Source organism: Cryptomeria japonica, chromosome 6 (genome assembly GCF_030272615.1).
Source record: "Cryptomeria japonica chromosome 6, Sugi_1.0, whole genome shotgun sequence".
NCBI lineage: Eukaryota > Viridiplantae > Streptophyta > Pinopsida > Cupressales > Cupressaceae > Cryptomeria > Cryptomeria japonica.
In genome coordinates, this window is record NC_081410.1 from 29,896,649 (window position 1) to 29,921,897 (window position 25,249).

Here is a 25,249-nt window from a genome sequence, read left to right on the forward strand (position 1 = left end):
ATTAACCTAATCCATCCCCTAAATATTGTCACATTCCTAAGCAAATTGGAGTCACTTCTCAAAGACTCCAAAGTCTTTGAAAAGCAATTAATGCTTTGTGTGTTCAACAAATTAACCTCTAAAGTCTTCCAAACCACTTATGGCTCTTACATGACCATTAATGGTTAATTCCACTTGCACCCATGGTTAAGGACTTTGACCCCTAACTTAACTCTCATGTAACCCATGTGTCTCTTCAAAGCATTTATTTATTTGACTAGGGTAACCATCATGTCCCCTCAAGCATTTAATTCTCCTTATCACTCCTCTCAAGCCTCCTCATGGTGACACTTGTCAACATGGGATTGGGTTGAAAGTCTCACATGGATTGAATATCTTTCAATCCTAACCCTTGTTAAGATTGCTCAATCTTAACCCTTCATTTCCCCATTTCTTCTATAAATAGAACCCTTCTCCTCAAGCAAAGAAGGAAGCATTTTAGAGTATTGTTGTTATACTGGCATTAGCATAGAGCTTTCTCATAGCATCACTATCTACACTTGCATAGCATTTGCTTATCATATTCAACCATCTTGAATCTCCATATGGCATCCATGGATAGTGCTAAAAGCTGAGAGCTACACTCATTTGGGACTTGGAGAGGAGAGGAACAAGGGAGGAGCAACTATGAGCATCTTGATTAGCATTTGGAGGAGTATAGTTTATCTATTCTATGTTTGTATGCTTTCTATTTCATGCTTAATATCTCTCTTGATATACCTGTTTAGGATAATCTTTTGTTGCTAACACTAATGTTTGTTTCTTGTGCTCTTGTGTGTGTTGCCATCAAACAGATTTTCTAATCCTTTTTGCAGAGCATCAGGTAGAATACAACCTAAATAGATCTATATGATTATATGAATTCCATATAGTTGTATGAATTTCATATATAACTCTATGGAATTTTCCACCTCAAAAATGGTGACCTCCAAAAAAATCACCCAAATTTGCATTGCTTAGATTTTGATGATTTTATAATTAATTTTAAGATGTTTTGGTGTTTTGGATGCTATGGTGAGGTTTGTTTAACTCCATGATGCATCAATTTTTCTTTTGAGGTTAGAACTCTCAAAATTTGGATAGAAATATGCAAATGTGGTGCTATAATACCATCTTGGAATTGTTGTATATTGTTGTTGCTAGGATATGTTATTGTCATTGATGCCAACATATTCCTGTGTTTTGGTGTTGCATAGAATTGGTTTCAGTAATCCAGAAGTCTTCTTGATCATATCACTTGATCCGGTGATTGTATTTGAGGTTTTTGGTATTTCTATTTTGTGGCTGGTAGAGTCTGGTTTCTGATCCATTGAGCTTTGGTATGATTATATCTTGTGTTGTGGATTTGGGAGAATGTTTTGGATGTTCGTGTGTGTCTTAATTTTAATTGGTTCATGATTTCGTGCTCCAGAGGCTATCTTTCTTATTCGAGTTGTTGTTGTTGAGTGTTCTTGAACGTTAGCATGTTGATTGATGAAGATTTTCATAAGTGGTGTTGGTGCAGCTATTGGGGATGATTCTAATGTTCTTGTTGGTGTTTCCTAGTCATGTCCTATTTATCTTGGTTTTCCGCATTCATTATTGTGCGAGTTTTTGATGATTTTCATGATCTGGTGATGTTCTTCGTGTTATGCAGTATTTTGGTGGTGTAACGTGTTGTAGTTGATCTTGGCGAGATTTTCGGTGGTGATGAGTGTTTGGAGATTTGATTTAGGTCCATGTTATGATGTCTATGTCATTATATTGGTCTGGTGGTTGATTTATGTATCGTGTGATGTAATTTTGTAATTAGGTGCTATGGGTTTGGACAACCTTGCAGTCAAGGTTGATTATTTGTATAAATGGGTGTAATATTCATGTAATTTGGTGTCATGTTGAGTCTGCATTATCAGAGAGTGGTGTATGTATGAACAAGTGAATTCATTTTTTGATGTGGTGTGTAGAGCAGAGATTGGTGAAGGGCAGACATTTGAGCTTAACTGAAACTATCATCAGGCATTAGCAGATGTTATTTTTGCAGTTCACTCTTTCCAGATTGTAGTCCGAATCATTTTGTAAGGTAGTGAACCTTCCCTGAGGATTGGAGCCTTCTAGGTCATTGTAATTTGAGCAGTGATCTCTAGGCAGTGTGTCTGAATGCATGTGCATTCCCCATTGTAATATTTACACATACTACTACAGAGTATCATCTCATTGTGGGTAGGTTCCCACCATGGTTTTTCCATTAACTGGGTTTTCCACATCAAAAAAATTGGTTTTATGTGTGTTGTTGATATTGTCATTATCTTTCTTTTTGTTGCAATTGATCAGATCTGAGATTGTGCTTAATTGTTATAATCCGGTGAAAATTGATTCACCCCCCCCCCCTCTCAATTTTCCTTATTGTTGTTGCCAACAGGAATTGATATTGAATCTAATAGCTCCTAAAAATCACCTACAACCTAAACACCTATCACAATAGAGAGAAAATCAAGATGGATTTGTTATGGAATTTGAGGATTCTATTGATACAAAATAGATCCTTAAATGAATGATTACAATGAATAAATCCTTATAAAAAGGGATAAAAAACCCTTAGATAAAACCCTAGGTGAGAACATCGTTAGATTATGATGTCCTCATCCTATGTCATGAGACAAAAAAAACACATAACCTAATTTAATTTTTTTTTAAATATTCCTAAATTTAGCTTAAGTGAATAAAGTAAGAGGGTCCACTTAATAGTTAATTATTAGTGATGAATACTAAGAGCAGGGGGGGGGTGAATTAGTATACCAAAAAATACTGTACTTAAACACTTTAATAGTCTAGCAGTAAACTGGTAAAACAGTTTAGCAAACAAATCGGTTAACACACATGCAAATCAAATAGCAAATAATGCATTCACCCATAGAAGCACAATCACCATAACACAAGAGATTTTGACGTGGAAACCCAAATGGGAAAAACCATGGTGAGATGAAACTCACAAGTAACTATCTGTAGAATAGTAACTAGACCGGTTAAGGTCATACAATGTTCTTTACCAGAACAGATCCTATTAGGAATCTCAATCTTTGTTAGGAGATAAGTTCAATTAAAGACTACCTTGTGAGAGGATTTAAAATCCACAAATGTGAATCACCTTGTTAGAGGATTTACAAAGGCTTTTATGGGCCTACCTGGTTAAGGGTTTCTGACTTGTCAAAGATGTGAGTAATCAACAAGTGAATGATCTAGCAAATGGCACAGTCTGCTTGATTAGATCCATTGTAGCTCATAGCTAATGCATTTCAGCATTACTTCAGTCTTTAGTAACTCCTTACTCTGTTACAACTCACTGACTTGATCTTCTCAGTTAAGATCGCACATTCAAGAGCTTAAAAAATTATCCACCAAAACCTAACAACTACCCTCATACATACGCATACAAAACCCTAGACATGATGTCCTAAAAAGGAATCAAATTTCATGTCGGTCCAATATGATTTCATTACAAGTTCCTAGGTTCATTGTATCTAAACAAATTTGATAACACGGCACAAAAACACCATCAAAGTGTCGGTGGATGGTAACTCATCACAAAAATATATCGGTTGGTAACTCATCACAAAGTATTACCAGTTTATCCAACTTTCCGGTTACCGGTTGGTGATTGAGAGTAATACTAGTTTAACGGATTACCGGTTGACGAAAATTGAAGACTGAGAAAAAGATAACTGCCTCTTTTGGCTCCTTTGCTCTGCTTCACTTGATATCCTTAAACCACTTGATCTCTCTATGTTGCTTGGGTCTTTATACCACTTGAGATCGGTAAACACTTTCTGCATAACAACAGTAGTCTAAAGACTACAACATGATACCGGTTTGGAACAATTACTAGCTGAGCATAATTCATACATTCTCAAATTGATCTCATAGCAAGTGTGTGTCCATCAATGACAATCACAACATAATCATCAAAATGCCAACAATTAGATTATTACTTATTTACTCTAATTTAGCCAATATACCTCTTACACATGTCTTGCTCACATGTGTCAGCATGTCTTCCCCTATACCACATCAATATCCTTCTTCTCTCATACCTCATCAATCTCCTTTTGTCCTCTTGTGATGCTTCTTACAAGGTTGAGTCTTCCACCAATGTTTGAATCTTATCCCTTCATCAAAATTTTCATCTTGGCCCTTGGTAAAAATTTCCAAACATTAAGGTGCACTTCACTTTTCTCTCAATTAAAGGAACAATGTAAACAAGGTAAAATAATTGTTTATTATTCAATCTTTTGTTTATGCATCTTGTTTATTTTCCTTTTCTTGGAGTGCATCAACCTAGAATAGTTTATTCAACTCTAGTAATGTTAGCATTGGTTGTTCTATCACCTTCTTATTCAATAATGCAAAACATTTTTTTCCACTAACTTCCAAGTATTAAGACTTGAAAGAGTTTCTAAAGAATCTATTTTAGGTCCATATGCTATGATGAAGAGAGGGACATCTAATTTAACTTCTATAGGAAAATACAAGGCTAAAGTTCATAGGAGTAAACATCCAAATTCTAAAACAAGGTGGTTGAATCTTGTAAATATGGTATGGATCATGAAGTGCTAGTGAGGTACATTTGAAGGCTATTTTGGCACTTGAAGGGGTTAATTTTGATGGCCAAAACTAAGGACATTGATTCAATGTGTTCTCAAACTTATTATTTGGAGATTAATAAGAAGAAAAATGTGTCATATTGATAAAAATAATAAGGTAAAATTTAGCAACAAAGTGTTGACAAAGGAAAGGGCAAAGGCAAGTCAAAGGAAAGAAGAGAGCCATAATCATGGTTATGCCAAATGAAAAAGACAAGGATCATTATTACTATTATGATAAGGATAGGAATATATAAGAGATTTTTTGGAAACTTTATTCAACATTAAGCCCTTATGATAATATCAACAACAAGACTATTCATTTGTGAGCAAGGTTAAGGATTTTTTATTTTTTTTATTGGTAATTGGCCAAAGCCTAAATAGCTTTTGACTGGAGCTATGAACGAGTGGGGACACAGTAGGGGGCCCCATCCCCATTACATATCTTTGAATTATTATTATTATTATGTTTGATTAGATTGGCCCCAAGACCTTCCTCATCCTATGGAAGGCCAAGAGTCACAACTTAGAATTCCACTTCAGATGTCCCTATTGGGAATTGAACTTGGGTCTCCATAGTGAGAACCCAGTGTTTTAACCAGTTAAGCTCAACCCCTTGGACAGAAAGGTTAAGGATATTAATTGTATCTCCTAGATATATTATTACACGCCATGTGACATAGTGATGAAGGTTCATCTATTGAGAGTAGTAGGTCTCAAGCGGAAGGCAAGTTGACAAATATTTTCCATATTAATATTTAACTCAAAGTAAGAAAGATAGATGATTTGCAAGTGATGCATATTATTGAATTAATCCCACATCTCAAAAGCTAATTAATGAACTTGGCTTGAATATGGAGGGTCAACAAAATCCATAATTCTTAGATTGGTTGAAATAAGTGGTGGAAGTCTTAGTCCCACCTCTATATTTGAGATATTATTTTCTATAGGTAAGAGAACAAGTGGTGGAAGTCTTAGTCCTACCTCTATATTTGAGATATTGATTTCTATATTTGAGATGTTGAATATGTTCTAAATTCATATTTGGGAAAGTCCAAAAAAAATATGGTGAATGCTTTAGAATTGAAGTGATTAATCAATGTTAATGACAAGTTTGCACTTCTTTTCTTGTATGAGAAATTAAAAAACTGAGGTGGTTGAAAGAAAATCATTCCATGGTTGTATTCAAAAGGTACTGAAAGACCATTGATTAATTGTTATTTTTACAATTAGTGTCATTTACCATGCAATTCAATGCATATTTTACTTATCTCCAACACTCTTGGAAAGCATCCTTGAAAAACTATGGTTTAATTGGAAAATATTTCTTTTAATATTCCTTGGTAATCTTGGCATTAGTTGTTACATGCTTTCATAGAGGAGATGGAGTTGGCACTGGTGGTTACAATGTTATTTTTAGAAAATTTCTCAAATTGGGCATGAGATTTGAGTAGTGGGGCATCTTGCATGATTTGGTGGGTTCCATATGAGGGGCAATAATTTTGAAAATCTACCTTAGAATGTGAGCCATTATGGAGGAGTTACAAATCAAAGATGTCATTTTTTTACTAGTATGGAGGTTGTGCATAGTTTCTAGTTTTGACTATGTGAGTTTTTTCTTTGTTGTTCAAATCAAACTCCATGATCCTTCATTAGGAATGTAATTCCCTCCCGTGAAGGGTATTGATTGTTGACATACAATTTTCACAGTTCATAATATTGTGAATAGTTTCTCATTTTGATTGTGTGACTTTTTTTCTTTGACATTTTGGACCAAACTCCATGATCCTTCATTAGGAACGTAGTATGGAGGTTGTTTTTACTATTCATGATTTAGTGGAAGATACATTTACTATTCTCAAAAGACCCTCTTCATTTTGGATGTGAGAATTTTTTTCATTTTACCATATGATTTAATGGTGTATTATTTTAAATTGGAGGCATGAGATATTAGTTTCGTAAGTTTATTTTATAGATGTGTGCAACTGTTGTTAGAGTGAAGAGAATGTTAGTGTACTAGATGTATCTTTTTGTTGAAGATTAAAATACATAATTGCCCTCTTTCTCATGTGACATATTTCTTAAAAGAGTTTCTCCATATAAATTATGTGTTCATATAGTTTGTTGATTTTGTGTAATTGTATAATCATCATTTCATTATCCTTGAATATAGATCATTATAGTTCAAATTTTCATACACTCATAAGGGATTTTATTGCAAATATTCTCAATAGTTATAACAACCTAATGAGCTCTTTGAAGAGCTTAAGGGGCTATCACCTAGAACATAAACAAAGCATAAGAGAAAGGTTCAAGTCTCTTTGAGAGAAATGTTGACGTGTTATGTGAACATCAATGAACTCTTTAATAACTTATTACAAATCAATCTCTACAAAAATGTATTTCTCAAGATAAAGAAAATAAAATTTATTTTATTTGTGAAAAATAAATTTCTCTAAAGATTCAATGAGACTATCAACAAAATATCATAGAGAAAGAAAATTTATGAAACTCAATCGAATATAAATTCTAAGTTGAACTTTATTAAACACTACAAAACCCATGTCTAAGAAGAGAAGATAAGAAGCGTATTACCATGGTTCAAATTTAACAATAGCATTACAAAAAGCATTGAATCTTATTAGTTCATCCAAGGTAGGAATACTTACACATTCAATTTCTTTCAATAATTTAGCCAATTGTAACATAGAATTGAAATTTTTGATCAAAATTCTTATAGTTATATTTAATTTTATGTTTTAAGTGATTGTAAAATTGTCATTTATTTGTCTTTCTATTGGTTTATATTAGAAACAGTAAGAGCGAAAATCTAAATTTTCTCTTTTTAAAAAGAAATGGTATTTCTTAAAGCATCTAATTTATCAATCAAATGTCAATCGCATTTATGGTTTGAATGACATATCACTATTGTATATGGCATATCTTGACTTTATTGTACATGTTTTTTATTGGTTTCTTTTAGAAATGATCATTTCAAAACTAATTTGTCATTGTTTTTTATAAAAAAAAAGTTGCAATGCTTTAAATTTTGTGCTTAAATTGTTGAGCCTACTAATTTTTTGAATGGCACTAAATAGTGTGATATGACATAGTGGCAAAATAATTTAATTAAAAAGTTATTTCTACCTACAATTTAACAATTTACAATTATTTTGTTTTTGATATTTCAATTTCCAGAAATGGGTTGTTGAAAACATCACCAGCATGCAGGGTAAGCAAAGGGAGCTGGAAGATAAGATCAATAAGCTGATTAAGATGTCTAACTCTGGGAAATAGAACGAGGATACGGAAAACAGTGAAGTGGAGGAGGAAATGGAGATGGAGGACTGGCTGGAGAAAGATCTGATAAAAGGCGACCTGAAACATTTGGAGGACGTTATTAAAACTATGAAAGAACAGGTGGAGGAGGACAAAGACAACATCAACACCCGGATTGCCCGTAATGAGAAAGCATTGAAAAGCCTCATGACTCACAGTCTCCAGGTCCTTAAAGTTTCATCCCAGAATATGAACGCGTTGGTGGATCATCTGGAAAAGAAAAACCAGGAGAAGAACCTGGTAATTATTGAAGATGCTCCAACTTTCAACCCAACCCACCAGAACACTAGGCGCAGAACTAGGCAAACTACTGTTGAGAAGGACACGAAAATGAAAGAGAGTCAGATTGGACAGGAAAACAATGACCTGAGGGAAGCGGCCAAGGCAATGATGCTCTTGGTGCAGAATGCTGAGGAAACTATGAAGAGTTTTTAATTTTCTTGTAATGCTAGGCTTGGGGTCAATTTCTTGCTGGCCTCTTGTTGTCCTTTTCTCTGATGCTGGTTTTTTTTTTGCTGGTCTTTTGCAGCTGTCTTGCTTGTTTCCTTCTTGAATATCTTTTGAATGTAATTGGGTTTCGGGTCCCTTAAAACCTGTTTTTGCTTAATGAAAATCAAAACAAGGGTGTTGACCCCTTACACTAACAACCCATAGGCAACATTAACAACTTACATCACACTAACAAGCATACTTACAACATAAAAGTCTTAACAAGATAATGATAATGATAATGATAATGATATATAAAGTCTTAACAAAATAAACCAAAAGGCCTAAATAGCTAAAGCCAACCAACCAATGGCTATTTGAGCACATTTCTCTAGTCATTAGTGAGGAACTTGAAGAGTTCCTTGTAGTTCCCTTCATTATCAACATGTTTACCCAAGATTTTTTTCTACATCAAGCACAAGGAAGTGGTTGAGTTGTGCATCACCTTGAGACTAAACTTGGAGACTCTAATCATCTTTTGTTCCATCTCCATCGCTTTTTTCTTCAGGGCTTCCAAGTCTTTTGTCATGATCCCATAATTAGCACAGCTGCACATGCTCTCCCCTTAGTGATTGTCCACCTCTTTCAACATGGCCTCCTCAGTTAGGTCCAAGGGTTCATTTTTACCACTGCTCACAAAGTTGTCGATAGAGAATTTGTCTCAACCTTCCACATGCCATCCTCAACTTATTCCTCATCTTCAGGGACATCCTCATTGTTAGCAATGTCCTCCTCCTAATCCTCCTCATAGTTGACCATTTTTTTACCATTTGCTTTTCCCACCATACGCCCAACCAACCTATGCAAGATTTTGCGATTAGTGCTTCCACTCTTACTATCATCTTCACTACCCTCCTCCTGCTCATCATTGACCACCTCCTAAATGGTAATCTTGTATTTTTTTTTCTAATGGGGAGGGTCTCTAGGGTTTCATTTTATTATCTGTGGTAGAGGTGATAGTTGGGTGTTTATCTATAGCCACCATGCCAAGGGTAGGGGTAGCAGGGGAGCCAAGGTGAGATAGGGCTTTAGCTACAATTAGGATTTGCAGGTGTTTTTTTTTCTAGTTCTCGAGGAATCAAATATAGTAGCAACAAGAAGTGAGTCAGAGCATGGGCCTTCAAGGGCTTCAAAGGCCTCTATAACTGTTATCTGTCTAAGAGGGAAAAGGGCCAAGTGGAAATGGTACAGTGAGAAAATAAGGCCTTGGTGGAGGGGTATGGGTTTCCAACCTTGATTTTTGGCCATATACAGAGCATCATGAACCAAACTTTCCAGAGGGCTTAATAGGAAAAACAAAAGGGAGAGAAAATAATGATTACAAAAAATGATTAAGCAAAGGAAGATAGTAATAGTAATACACTTTGAATCTTCCCTCTAAAATAGAGAACTTCATTAACATTAGGAAAACTTAGCTCCATGGGTCTAGCGGTTTGGCTTGAGTCAATCCTCCATGTAGCTTAATCGGTTCCTCATTTTCCCTGAAGAATTGGGATAAACTTTCACTATATGTTATCTAGCTTTGCTTCTTCCATTTTCTCCCTCTAGTGGAGAGACTCGTCGCTTTATCTATGAATTCCTCACTAATCTCAAATGAGACACCCCCACAGTAACCCTCCTATCAACCCAAGACCTAAAAAAATGGATAGATAGGTTTTCATCATAACCATTTATACATTCAATAAATTGGGCCACCCCTCCCTCATTACATATATGTCACACCATGGGGTTCCCTTTGAACTCATTGTGGGTGTTGGGCTCAATTCTTACCCTATCCCCACCCATGGTAAAACTCATCACAGATAACATAGTAACAAAGAGAACCCAAACAAGAGACTTAGCCCTTTCTTTTTCTAACACTCTAAAATTAGCCAATTAAAAAGATTTTGAAGCCTTGGAATTAACTGCCATGGTTAAATGCATGCCAATGATGATGTAATAATTAATAAGCACTTGCAATAAATGGTGAGCATGCCAACCCTTTCCCTCAATACCAAGTGAAAGATTATGTTGGGATTCTCAAGAATGAAAAATGGCAACACTTAAAACATCCATTAAAAAAGTATTTTTTTGCTCTTATTAGTCATTGCATCAACATGGTTGCATAAAAAATTGGTAACTTCTCGACATCATAAAGTGGCCCTCTAGGGTGGTTACACGAACAAGTCAGGCATGAACCAACCACCTCATCATTACAACCCCTTCACTATAAAGGGGACCCCACTCTTTCGTCCACCTTATCTTGTTGTACCATGAGTTGGGCATCTACATCATCTCAGTAATCATCACCCCCCTGACAAATAGCTTATTATACAAGAGGTGCCACCCTTTCTTCCATTTGGGCCATGAGTAGGGTGTCAATGTTAGCCTAACAGACATCTCCCCCCCCCCCCCCAATCCCCCTCAATGTCTTGCCTGCTACAAAGAGAGCCCCACCCTTTATTCCAGTTGGCCTTATTGTACCATAAGTTATTCATCCACCTCGGCTTAGCATCCATCACTCGTCTAGCATCACTATAAGGAGCCACATTGTCACGTCTAGTCATCATGCAATTCAAATACATCTCCCACCTAAATAATTTGAAATTTTTGTCATTACTTTATCAATTATCAAGTTCCCGCTAACTATAGTCTATAATATATTTATTAAAAATAATATATATTAAATTATTTAGGTTATATTCGTACTCAATTTTTTTTTCTTATATGTATATCTTTATTGGTGTATCATCTTTTGGGATTTTGATCCTCAAAAGTAAAAAACTTAAAAAATAAATATTTCTTAATCTTTAGAGTATATGAAAAAAGTAGTGATTTCTAAGAGTTTAGTAAGCGAATCCTTCTTTGAAGCCTTAACCTCATTCTTTAGTAGCACTACTTAAATCTTCAAAAACAATCACACTATTAGTGGGAACTTGATGCAATGCATCTCTTGTTATGAATGGATTTGATTTCAATGTATGCGATTGTCAAAAAGACTAGATCCAACACTTTAATGTGTGTTCATACCAATTGATAAAGTTAAAAGAAAAAATAATTGACACCATTTTATTTATTATAAGGAAAAACAAAAGATTAAAAACAATGACTTAAAAGACAAATACACAAATACATATATTAATTTAAGAAACATTAAAATATACACAAAATATGAGTAAGTGATAAATAGAGAATGTAAAAACAAATAAATCAGTGAAGAAAAAGTCCCCAAAAAAAGTACTCAATTAACGGTTATAGGTCTAGATGAACAAAAACAAAAAAATGCGGTGAGCGTGGATCGAACACGCGACCTTCAGATCTTCAGTCTGACGCTCTCCCAACTGAGCTATCCCCGCGCGCATGAAATTTGTAATTTAAACTTTTAAAAATATATTCATTCTATTTTGAGACGGCGCGACTATTTTATCGTTTGTGAACGACAGTAAGTAACGAAGTAGGTGGGTGAAATTTTTGCAGAAAAATAGTTTTTATAAATTTTGTACAAATATAGCACATAGTGCAAAGCGCCCGTGGCCTAATGGATAAGGCGTCTGACTTCTAATCAGGCGATTGTGGGTTCGAGTCCCACCGGGCGTGCATCAATTTTTACAGATTCGAAATCTTTTGGACATGTAATTCGTTTGTTTTTCCTTTTGAAAACACAAAGTATATTTCACTCTTGTTTAATGTTCTCCCTAGCATTGGATTCTAAATTGCTTTTTATTTGGAATTTATTATCTTCAATGTGCCTCTTAATCATTTTTTTTTTTCTCAAATTTTTCATTTAATGTTATTTATCAAATTTCAGTCTTAATTATGGCAAATTTTCATAATAAATATAATGAACAATATCTTACTCCATGGGGAATTATTGTGCAAATTGTTATAATAAATATAGTGAGCAATATTCTTATCCCATTTGGGGATTATTATCTCTTAATATTTACTAAGAAGTTGTAAGCTCGAGTCCTCAAATCCAACATCAAATGGACTTCATTGTTTTGTATGTATCCTTCTCCAAAAGCTAGTGATTTTACATTAAAAATAAAATCTATTTTATTAAATTATTGTAAATTGTTCAAGGGGTTGAGCTCAATTGGTTAAAACGTTGAGTTTTCATTGTTAAGACCCAAGTTCAATTCCTCATAGGGACATTTGAAGTGTAATTCTAAGTTGTGATTCTTGATCTTCGATAGTTGACTTCTAATATGGAGGTGGTTTCTAAATAAAAGTAGATTTATAAGTAGTGACTCTTGGTCTTCCATGGGTGATTTCTAGTGTGTTTGATTTCTCTATGAGAGATTTGGAGTTTGTGATCCACCTTGTGTTTATTTTAGTATGTATTAGTGTTATGTGTTGGTTATATTAATGTTGTCTAAGTAGATGTAGTTCTTCAAAAATAGTAACAACTAATAGGGTAGTTAAAAGACATATCTTTATAAATGACTATGAAATCAAATAAATCAATTCAAGATAATTTTAATGGTGCAATTTGTATACCCATGTCATTTCCCATTTAGTTATTTGTCTTTTTCGAGAGAAGTGCTTTGATAAATAGACACATTGACAAATGGCGTGATTTTGATCAAAATCACGTTCCTTGCCCTACACTTTTGTTTATACATCAACACCACTCATCCCCTTCACATGTTCATGCATACCTTTGTACCTTCACCCTAATAAATTATTCAATATAATTATTTTTTCACTCATTTCCATTCACATGCCATCCATTGTGATTTAGCCCATTGTATCTCAAGACTAGTTCATTATCACAAGGTCATCCTCATAGTTATAAACTTATCCCTCCCTATTTGTTTTAATTCAATTGTGATTGATTTCAAGCCTTAACCCTTCTTGCATAAGGCTAACTAAACACAAGTTTGCACAATATATTGATATGTCCTTGTATTTAAAGTCCTTTTATGCATCTATTCTAGTCATTCAATGATTTGAGACATATATTTGCATATCATTTTTTACACACTTCAATTGGTGCACTAGAAGAAATCTAATTCTACATATACATTATAGGAGCTTTTTGTGACCAACGATTGTTATTTTTGAATCATTATTCAATTTTGGGAGAGCTGATATGGAAGAACTCAATCCCTTGTGACTAATCAATAGTGTTTAAGGTATTTTTAAATACCATCAAACTCCCTAATTATTCAAGAAGAGTAGAGGAAATTGTCATACATCAAGTAAACTAAGAGTAGAAGTCTATAATTCACATAAGACAAATTCTCAAGTGTAGAAAAAGTTTGCAATTATGGATTTGTACCTACCTAAAGTTAACAAAATATATTGATTTCAAGGTAACTACAATCCTATCATTTATTATTCCTAATCCTAAGGCATATCAAACTCAATTCTATAAAGTCTTTGGACACTCATTAGTTATGAAGCTAAGTACATTTACTTTAATTTACATTTTGTGCATTAAATCATTGTAAATCATTAAAGTATCAATACTCCAACTGTCATTTATTAGTCATGGTTGGTTTGTGCTTATGTATATTCATTTGATTAGATAGCCCAAGTTACAACTTAGGGAAAAGTAATTTTCCTTTATGTTTTGGTGAATCTGATTGATCTTATACTACCTTATATTCCCTTTAGGGTTGAACCAATTCACATTTAGATCTAAGAAAATTTTGATTTTTTATATATTTTCATATTTACCTAAGGTTTGATCCTTATATGCTTATATATTTCAATATTAAGGTTTGGGTATACATAGTGAGCTATCTTTTATCCCATTGCCCTGCCCTAGATTCACATATCATAGTAGCATGTGTCCTCTTTTTCCAAGCATTGAAGTTATAGAATTTCCGTTCCCAACATGACTTTCCTCCCAAAGTCTTCTTTCTTCTATACTTCTATCAAAGTTTCAATGTTTCCTATTCAAGCATTCCTCAAAACCATCACCTACCTTCATTCATTTCTCTTATTAGACAATTATACATGTCTATCTCTCCTTACCTCTCTACAAAACCCTACATTTCATAAGCCTTTGTTGGGGATCCAAACTTCCTCTTACCAACATATTTTCATTTTGAACCTTGATCAATGACTACCTGTATGAGTCATAAAGTACCCTCAACTCTAACCAATCTTGCCATGTCTCACTTTTCATCCCACCCATTGCCTAACATGTCAACACATCATGATGCTTATTATTAGCACATGGCTCCAATTGTGATACCATATCACTAAAGAAATTATATACTTGAAGAATGTTGATCCATATGTATTTTCTATCACAAGACCTAAGTATATATTCCCTAGCTACCATTAATGTGGTAGTTAGAATTTTTGGTTATACATCACCACACCATTAATGCTAAAAGTTGTTATAGGTTTCAAGTATCTTCCACCATACCCTCCAATACCTTTATGTGTACGTGGACATGGATTTTGGGTGCAATTCAAAGGAAAGTGATTACAATGGATATGGGCACTCCCTTCTATGTACTTCTCTAGTACCTAACGATCCCCATGTCATTTCAAACCTCTTTTTGGATGGTATTTTGGCTTGGAAGCCTAGAATGGAAATAAATTTCAAGCATACACCAAAAACTTTACTAGAATTATCTCAAGCACTTATGTTCAAACAAATAGGTTCAAGGATAAAATCCTACAAATATGTAATTGTAATACCCTAAAAATGGTCATCCAAAACCATGGGCCCCTAATCTCGACTAATGTGCTTAAATTCAATAAAATTCATCAAGGTCCCGAATCAAATAATCAATTTAAATCAATCATGAGAGCCTGGTTAATTAATTCCTAAGGTATAAAAATGCAACATGGCAATTACAATTAATTAAATTCTCATTTAATTAATTGATCAAATTCAAAATCCAAAATAGAAAATATTTTTAAAAGCAAATATCTCATTTATTTAATTAAATATCTTTTGCATATTTAATAAATAAATAAAAAATGCCTTAAATCTTCAAAAAAAGGAAACAAATCAAGAAAGATGAATTAATTTGAAAAATAAATTGGAAATAATGAGCACAAAAATTCAAAAAAGGAAACAAATCAAGAAAGAGGAATTAATTTGAAAAATAAATTGGAACTTATGAGCACAAAAATTCAAAAAAGGAAACAAATCGAGTGAACTCAAGAAAAATGGAAAGAATCTGAGTTGCTAATTTGAACTCAATCTTATCTCTTCAAAATGGAATTAAATTGTCCAATCAAATCATTTCACCTGGATTGTGCTTCTTTCGAATCGATCTCGATTGTTCATTAAAGATCAATCTTGACCTTTGGTCTCCCTCTTGATTTTCCTATAAATTCGGGCTCTCATTCTTCAATCAACATCCAAGAATTTTACATCGTTATTATGCTAATATTGTGTTGCGGATTATTGAGGAAATTTTGAAGAATCTTTGCATAGTTAATTCATCAATCAACTTAGTTTTCATTTAATCTTAGAATCATTTAGACTTCTAGTTCATTAGCTTAGATTCATTTCTCTTATCTAGATTCAATTTCTTGCATACAATCTAGCTTAGCTTCATTTAGAGCTTTGACCATTTAGCTTGATAATCTCATTTCTCTTAATCAATTAATCTTGTATTCAATCATTAATCTTGCATTCACCTAGTTACATGCATTTAAAAATTCTCCGTTTGAGTGTAGTCTAGTCACTGGATAGCTTAGCAATCTAAGAGCAATCCACACTCGCACCTTCTAGGAGGCAATAAGCCGACTTGCAATGGATTTCATTTTGTTGTTTTTGATTAACTAACCCATGCAAATAATGGTTTATTGCAGTGTGTGTGCCTTTGCAGGTTCCCCAAATTTCACACACACAGTAATAACCAAAGGACAAAAATCATATTGGTTTGTGAGTGGTCAAGGATGAAACCCATATTGTTCAAATAAGTAATTATCATCCAAAGATCACAATTGGCATTTAACAATGATCGACATTAACCATATCAAGTCAACTTGACACTTGCAATTGTCACTATAGAAATAGTTAATCTAAAGGTGTCAAGGGTGGTGGTTATCCATAGGAACAAACCAAACCCAACTGCAAAACATTGTGAATCTCAACTAGAGCCTTCTCAATCTATGAAAGTTGTTGGAGAAATGTTTGGAATGTATTTCTTACTTTTTGTAAATGTAAGAACTACCCAATAATGGTTGAGTGTGTTGTAAATCAATTTTAACCAATTATCAATTTGAATGAAAATCTAAGTTTTCAAATCGGTTTCACCAATTTACTCGTGCTATATGAGATACCTTTTGGTTTGTTGATTATTTTTTTCTACACCATTTAAGGTTAGGATCATAGTGGAAGGGAATAAGGAAATACATGGTATATTCTTGTAATATTATTCTAATGTAATTAAATCATTATATAAAAGTATAGAAAAGGGTCCTACATTTATATAGTTTGTTATCTATCAAACACGAGTCATGATATATGTTTATGTTTGGTTAAAAAGGAGAACCCTAGTTAGTACATTTTAATATACATTAAGGATATTACTTGGGGATTAGAATAGCCAATTAAATAAATATTTGAAATGAGTATTAAAAGTAGTCCCATCAATATTTTATTGGAGACATTATAGGGGTAGCAAGGCTCCTTTTCTTACTAGCCTATGAGTCACGAGATTCCTTAAGCTATTAATGTTTGATGAAACAATCTCTAGTTCAATAGCTGATGGTACCAAGAAAAAAGGTGATGATGACAAGAAGTAGAGGAAAATGGTAGGATATCTGTGGATATACCTCTCATATCCACTTTCCTTAAGAGAGAAGATGAAGAGATTGCTATTAGTTTTGATGTATATATGACTCTAGAAAAACCTTCAAAAAAATCTTTCACATAGTTTATGGTATTAATGAAGTCATTAGAAGAAGAGATTGCAATGTGACTTGCCAAATATTAGAATCTACCAAAAGATTTGAAGGTAGCCTCATCATTTGTAAAATAAATAGATTTCTCTTTCTCATATTGCCCAAAATGAATAAAATCAAAGGATAGATGAGTACCAAAAAAGAACTAGAGAAGAAGCACAACCTGACTCTAGTCAAAGAATGTGGAAGAAAAGGTATTTACAATATGATGAGTACATATAATCACATGTGCAACCAAGAAAAAAATATAAATCATTTCCTCAGACACCTCATCACAACAAATTAAAGGGACCCCCACACAAAAAGGTAGACAAAGATACCAAAAATGAGCTCAAGAGGAAGCAAAGTTCTATTTTTCTTGCAAGAAGTCATGGAATCCTAATCATAAGTGCCCTAATAAGAAGCAAATGCAGTATACTATGATAGTGTTGGATAAGCACTCAAACTCAAATTTTCTCGAGGTAGTTGTGAATGTAGAGGATTGTGTACCTAATAAGTGTTAGGAATTAAGGTGTCTCAACCTTAGCCATTCCTAACACAATGTTTATTTATTTAATTATATATGGTGCCTAAATTGTAATTTCTTGCTCATCGTATTTTGTCATCTAGTGTGACATGGCACAATGAGTTGTCTTCATGCTGGTAGGTGACATGGAAGATGACAAGGATGTGTTTTTGTTCCTACATGGGAAAGTAGGTGTCCCATTTAGGTAGAGATATTTTGCCATGTGCCGACATCTTAGAAACCTATGTAAGTCATTATTGTATAACAAATTCTTATGACAAGTTATGACTCATTCCTATTACAAGTTGGAAATGTGTTAGAAGGCATCTTGCATGGAGAATATGGATGCCCAAGTTGGGTTATGATGGGTTGTAAGAGAGTCAATTATTTATAGTCAGTTATGTTAGATTCTTTTGCCACTTGAAGTGCTATGAGTTATGACATGTTCTATGATAGTTGCAAGATGTGTAAGAGCATTTGTCATACCTATTTTTGGTGAAAATGAAGTGTCGAAGTTTGAAGGCATGCAAAAGGAGTTAGAGAATCTTGGACAAGTGTTTGTTGCATGCTTAGAGGTGCTAGAAATATGTACCACATAGATTTGGACTCCCACCTTTTTTGGCTTAGTCTAGAAGCTACTTCAAACTTATATTATAAATTTTACACTACTAAATGAGCCTCAAAAGTGATTCATTTTGCAAACTAAACATAGATAGCAAGAGTGTAAATACATTTCAAAAACCATATTTATTAAATTGCTACCATTAATTTGGGCTTTGAGCTATAGGGGAAGAGCACCAACAACCGTTATAGTTCCAATAACTGAACACTCCTTGCACACCCAATTCCCCATCACTAACTTAAAAAAAAAACCAAAAAAACTATTAGCATATTAACAAATTTCACATGTACTAATAGCTGCCAATTTTTAGCATTTTTGGACCATAATTGGCCCATTTGTGCACCTTTATTAGTACCCATAGTGCACGATGGCGGTGTTTATACACTTTCAACAACTAACAAGAGTTTAATTTTGCATGTGGCGGTGTCTATGCAACTGACAAAACGATTCTTTTATTCGTTAGCAAAACATTTTTAACAATTAACAAGAGTTTAATTTTGTCGACTGCATAGCCATTTCGGTGCACAATTACTAGGGCATTTGTGCATAAAAATTGCCAATCTTAAGTGCATGGTTATTGAGGCATCTTGACACAGTGTCATACGACTCTTTGAAATGTGTAGTTTTTGACCTATGCACGCACAATAGATCCCATAGCATGCACTGTTACTACCCAAAAGCCAAAACAATAACTATAATCATTAAGTTACATGCAGAAACACACCAAAAAATAGTCTAAATTCAATATACCATTTAGAATATGTGAATAGATGAAGTTAACTATAACGACCATGACAACTTTCCTAATTTAAATTGTAGACATGTCAAAGAGTTCCGGCCAAAATAGGCGGTAAACCGAAAAAAAATTCCAGATCCCAAGTGGAGAATTTTCAGGGGAGAATTTTTTTTCCTGCGGCAACTTTCTCACAATTATATTTTAGTCGTCCCATTGTTTTCCACAAGAAAAGTGGGTCTTCGTTCCTTTTTGAATCGCTAAGGGGTGAAACTCTTCTAGAATTCAAAGGGCGACTTTCCCAACTCGTGCCTTTTACTTTAAAAATATTATTATTAATATAAAAATAAAGTCCAAAGTTGCACTTTCCTTGTCTTGACACTTCAAATTGTTTTTGCCAAAACATTGGATTGCTTAGGTATATGGGGACAACTACTTCCTTTCCTTTCACATAAGGAATCCCAAAATATTATATAATTCCAAACTATGGTTTGATTTTAAATTGAAAACCAGTGCACCCATCCTTGGAAATTCTCTTGTTTGGGCAACTTTAGAAGAAACAATCAAATCTTCTAGAAATCCATTATTATAAATTAGTTTTAGATTTTTTCTTATAGAAAAGAAACAGATACGAGTCAATAGTTAAAAGGTCTAGATTGTTGTCTCATACGATGTTGATTTGATTGATTAATAAGTTAATTTTTAAATTGAGATAAAAGGTTAAGAAGTTACTAAATATGATTTAGGGTTTGATTTTAAATTGTAAACTAAATCACTCATTCTTGGAAACTTTCTTGTTTGGACAACCTTAAACGAAACAATCAAATCTTCTAGAAATCCAATACTACAAATTAGTTTTCTTTTTCTTCTTATAGAAAAGAAAGAGATACAAGTCAATAGTTAAAAGGTCTAGATTGTTATCTCATATGGCGTTGACTTGATTGATTAGTAAGTTTACTTTTTAATAAGATAAAAGATTAAGAAGTTATTAAATATGGTTGGTAGTACACTTATGATGAATAGTTTAGTGTTTAAATAGTTGATATTTGTATAAGGGTTAGCATTTGTTTGTATTTTATTAGAGTATGAGTTTTTTTATTTATTAGTGGGTTGGATTTAGTTTTTAAATAATTGTTTTTAATCTCGAGTTAAGATCATGGATATAATTCTAAATGTGTACACCTATAATCTAGGATCCCTTTTCCTAAAAGTAAATTTAATCTTAAACCTAAGCCAATCAAATTCAAATTAGTTGATATTCGCTAGCTGAAGTGTACACTATTAAAATTTGAATACTAAGGTGTTACATAAAAGACAAATCCTTAGTTCATTTTAGATCATTTTAGATCATTTGATAGCTCGAACATATATAGAAATTGATCATATAGAGAGCATTGGATCAACATGTGAAGCCATAAGAACAAATTTGGGCATTTGCATTTTTCTTAGCATGCCTGCAAACTAGTTACAAATTGTTGAATGAAACGGGGGACTTAACTAAGGCACAAGTTGACAAGCTAACTGACTTCCCTTCCTTGGAATGACAAGTTCTAGCGAAGTTTTAAGAACCAACATTTTCAAGTACACAAAGGTGAATAATAACTTCGAGACCCAAATTACATAGTTTAAGGTTGCATAAAAAGTTCGGGATCATATAAAGAGGTCCAATCTTACAAATTTCTAGATTAGGGTTACACATGTGGGTTTGAACTAAAATAGAGCATATCACAATTTACTATAGCTCCACTATCATAGGCTTGGTAGAAAAAATCTATTTTGGATCATTAAGCGTGCACTATAACAAAACATACATGTCACACAAAGTTTATCAATTCTATCTTCTTTACATTATTTATATAGCCTAATTCAATTCTTATTTCTAGACGCACTTCTTGTATCTAGGTTGATTATGATTGTGCTTGGGCATATTGCAATAATTAACCTAGATACCCTTAGATGTCATTATTTATCCTCTTCATTTGGTTGAACCTCGACATTTCCTACACCTCATATTGTTTAGCCTTAGGGTTTATTCTTCTACCTTTCTATTTCAACTATGATATTCTAATTGATTAAATCATCTTTCATTTTAGATCTCAAATAATTTTATACTGTGGTTCCCTTAAAATTAAAGGTTTGAGCTTTGTGTCCATTTTCTCTTGGATTTTGAGCCTCCCACCCTTTTTGTTTGATGCATTATAACTACATCATTCACTATGAATTCACATACACTATTTTCTTTGGCTTCACTCCATGCATTCCTTATATATTTGTGTTTCTAATTTTTTTACATATGATCCTTGATACCATTGTGTCCTCTTATCCCATAGAACTAGTGACTTAGCTTTTATGGAGCCATTATTCTATTGTATATATGCTTTTGCATCATTCATATAGTTATCCATTGCCTCCCCCCCTCTTAGATTGACTCACTTTACTTGTTTATGTGTTGTACATTGACTACACTTCTCTTATATCTAATGACAATGATTTTCATTAGCATAATAATGATGTTTTAATTTTGAGTACTTGTACTCCACTTCATAATAATGAGATATATGATTATTACTTATGTGATGCCCATTATTTGGTTTCTCCCTCACGTGATATTCCTTTCTTCATGATGAATCTATTGATGTTAATTATGCTTTCTTATGTAATGATAGTGTGGTTCATGTTGTTGATACACACAATGCTTGTGAATCTAGTGCAACATACATCTAGTACTTTGACTCTAACTTATAGAATGCAATCAACAAATAATATCTAGATATGAGAAATGATATAAGTGCCAAAGAAAATCTAGTGAGACATTTTTTTACATAAAGGGGCATTTGATATGGTCAAAAGCTTTATCAAATTCAAGTTTGATAAGAAGAGAATGTTGAGTAGCTTATTGAGCCCATTCAAAACCTTTTTAAGGCAAAACTAAGTTTTCAAGGATAAAACTACAACAAAAGAATCTTGTTTGTTCAAGTCTAACAATCTCTTGAGTGATGAGATTTCAATCCTAAGTACCATGGATTCAACAATAATTTAATAAGGAGAATTGACGAGGGTAATTGGTTGCCAACAAACTACCATGTCTTAATTCATCATTTGAGGTGAATCTTGATGAACCCTTGATTAATATTAGGACTAAAAGTGTTAAGAACAAATATATTGCAAACAAAGAAAAAGTCATCTCTAAAGTGCAACCTTAGAGCCTTGAAGAATTCTATAAGTAGTCAATTCATACCTAGAATTATCTCATTATCTATTAAGTGACGATTAGTATAAAATTTCTCATTAGTGAGAAATTTATCAAGATAGTTATATTTTTCATCAATCTTTGGAAATGCAGTGACTAAATATGCCATCAAGTTTTTTTTGTGTTTGCGACCTTTATATTAAAAAAAAAAAAGAATTTAGTTTCTGTGTTGTTGTCTTTAATCTAGTTGTCTTTCTCATATACTTAAGTGCCTTTACCCTTGTGAACTTATATTAGACTAATTTTTATTTTTAGAGTATGCAATTTCTTACAAAAGAGAGACATTTGTGGGAGGTGAACTCAAGAGAGCCCCACCTCGTTTCAACTACCCTTTAAAATTCACTTCCAAAGTTTTGTGCTTTCATGCCAGCATCTACCCATACTCTCAAAATTAAGTGGTGCAAAAAACAATGCCACACCACACAAGTAATCCAAGTAGATATTTTAGGCTTAGTTTCTACTTTTCAAGCATCAATCAAGACTTCAAGACAATCCTTTTGATGAGCATGTGTGGTGTTGAACTTGGAAGGGAAAGGGTTGCGATTATTAAGTGAATTAGATATGCTAATAGTGGTGAGGATTGAGAGAGTATATATGTTAGGGAAGATGTAGAAGTAGTTTAGCATACTTAGTTAATTTAGGTAACCAATCCTATATATTCTCTAGTAAACCATTGAATGCTTTGATTGACTAGTTTTTCATGAATATGATAAAAACATGTTAAGAATAAGAGTGTTCTTAGAAAATACCTAGAGCTATTGTCTTGTGACTTCTATCTTAATGATACTCCAATATGCAACTGAAATCTCTTTTAGCCACTTGATCAATTTTGGAAAGTTTTCATCTTATCCAATTTTAGAAGATGGTTCTCTCACTCGAACCATTAAGCACGTGGATAGAGAAAAACCTATTAGATGACCATAATGAATAGTTGATCCCCCTCATATCTATTTGACAAGTTATTCCTATAGGAAGCAATAAATTTGATTAACCATAGGGATAACTCAAGAATAACAACCCCACTTCCATTGAATTACTATAAACTAGTATTATTTTACTTTAATATATTTTAATAAGATTTATTCTATGTTTTTAATTAAACTATTGGGTGATCAAACAAACATAAAAAAACACAACAACATAATATATGAAACAAACCCATCAATATAAAAGAGATTGTAACCACTACCATTTTCATTTCTTACTATACAATTTAAGCACCCTATGTTTAATGGTTGTATTTTCACTTTTTTTCTTCTTTTAGATTTAACCTCTTTCCATCTAGAGGATTCCTTGTTTACTTCATGATATATTTGAGGAATCAAATAATGGTTGATATTGATAGCTAACAACAATTCTTGGAAATCAATATTTACGCCCTATTATTCGTCCTTAGTTAATATAGGAAACTAATTAGGCCTCATAAATCTTTTCACAAGTTATCTTGGCGGCAAGGGATAAAGCTCAATTTGTTTCTCTATAATTGAAAAATATTTCTCAAATTTTGCTTTATATGTTAAATTTAGCAACTCTTTTTGCTTACCTTTCTAAGATGAGCATTTGTTAGATTTTCCTTGGTAGGGCAATGGTGGTTATATACACACTTTTTGTTGTTAAGCCTCTTGCATAACATCACCTAGCAACAACTTGTATCCTTTATTGTCATCCATAACTTCCTTAGACTTTATTGAGTACATCAAGTTCCTACAATCCATTACATTTGGAAGAGTAGTTTCTAGATTAGATTGTCATACAAAAACTATTGTTCTTGATTGCCATGGAAAAACTACCACACAATCTAATCTAAAAACTATTCTTCCACTCTTGAGAGTTAGATTAAGATTTTGAAGTAGTACTTTTGACCAATAAATGGGATAACCTAGCCCCTTATCACCATATCACCTATTTAGCATTTTTAGATTTCTTCTTTGAGCAATCTGTGACAATATGCACAACCTAGAGGTTCTTTTGACATCTAAATAAATAAAGCTTTCTTCCAAAATTTATTCCTTACTTTTAACCAAATTTCTTTCCGGAATCCTTTAGAAATATTTAATTCCACTTTAATCTTTGTTGATATAGAGTGGATTAAACCATAGATTTTTGGATCAATCATCGACAATATCTCTAACATATCACTTCTCTTGATCCATATTGACATTATTGAGGAGGACTTAATTATCAGCTTAAGTTCCATAAACCATGGTTTGATCAAGAACAATAAATTATCCCAAAACCAAGGCCATTTGCTACAACATGGATTTATTTTCAACATATTGACATGATAGAACAAAAAACCCTAAGCATTTAGATAAGTTTCTATCACGTCTTTTATCTTTTTTGATCAATTTTTGGTCATCCACAAATGGAGATTAGCTAATTTAGTCCACAAAGAATTAAATTGATATATTAACCCTCAACTTGAACTTTTTACTTCCTCATATAATACTTCAAGGCTCGAGGACAAAATCAAATGCTCATGACAATAGGGGAAAATAGTCACCCACCACATTTGATACATTGGAGCATCTTTCTCATCCTCAATTTCTATAGCTTTCCATCTATTTAGCCACCCATTTCCATTTGGAATGAAACAAGCCCAAATTCCCCTGCTTTATTGGACGTCAACAATTTCCAACCTCAACAATTTAAGACTAAATATTAACACCTTTTATCTCACGTTGCTTCCATTTAATCTCGATCTCCTCCAAACCTCTTAACCCGATCAAATCATATACATTCACATCAACACTGTCAAAATTAGACATTATTAAAATTTGGTATTATT

The 25,249-nt window shown here is 33.1% G+C and overlaps 2 non-coding genes across 2 annotated transcripts; one reads left to right on the forward strand and one right to left on the reverse strand.

The window, feature by feature from the left end:
• Positions 1–11,745: 11,745 nt before the first annotated feature.
• On the reverse strand, positions 11,746–11,818 carry TRNAF-GAA (transfer RNA phenylalanine (anticodon GAA)). Its single transcript has one exon. It is a non-coding gene; the product is annotated as a tRNA-Phe (tRNA).
• Positions 11,819–11,986: 168 nt separating this feature from the next.
• Positions 11,987–12,059, forward strand: TRNAR-UCU (transfer RNA arginine (anticodon UCU)). Its single transcript has one exon. It is a non-coding gene; the product is annotated as a tRNA-Arg (tRNA).
• The last annotated feature ends 13,190 nt before the right edge of the window (positions 12,060–25,249 follow it).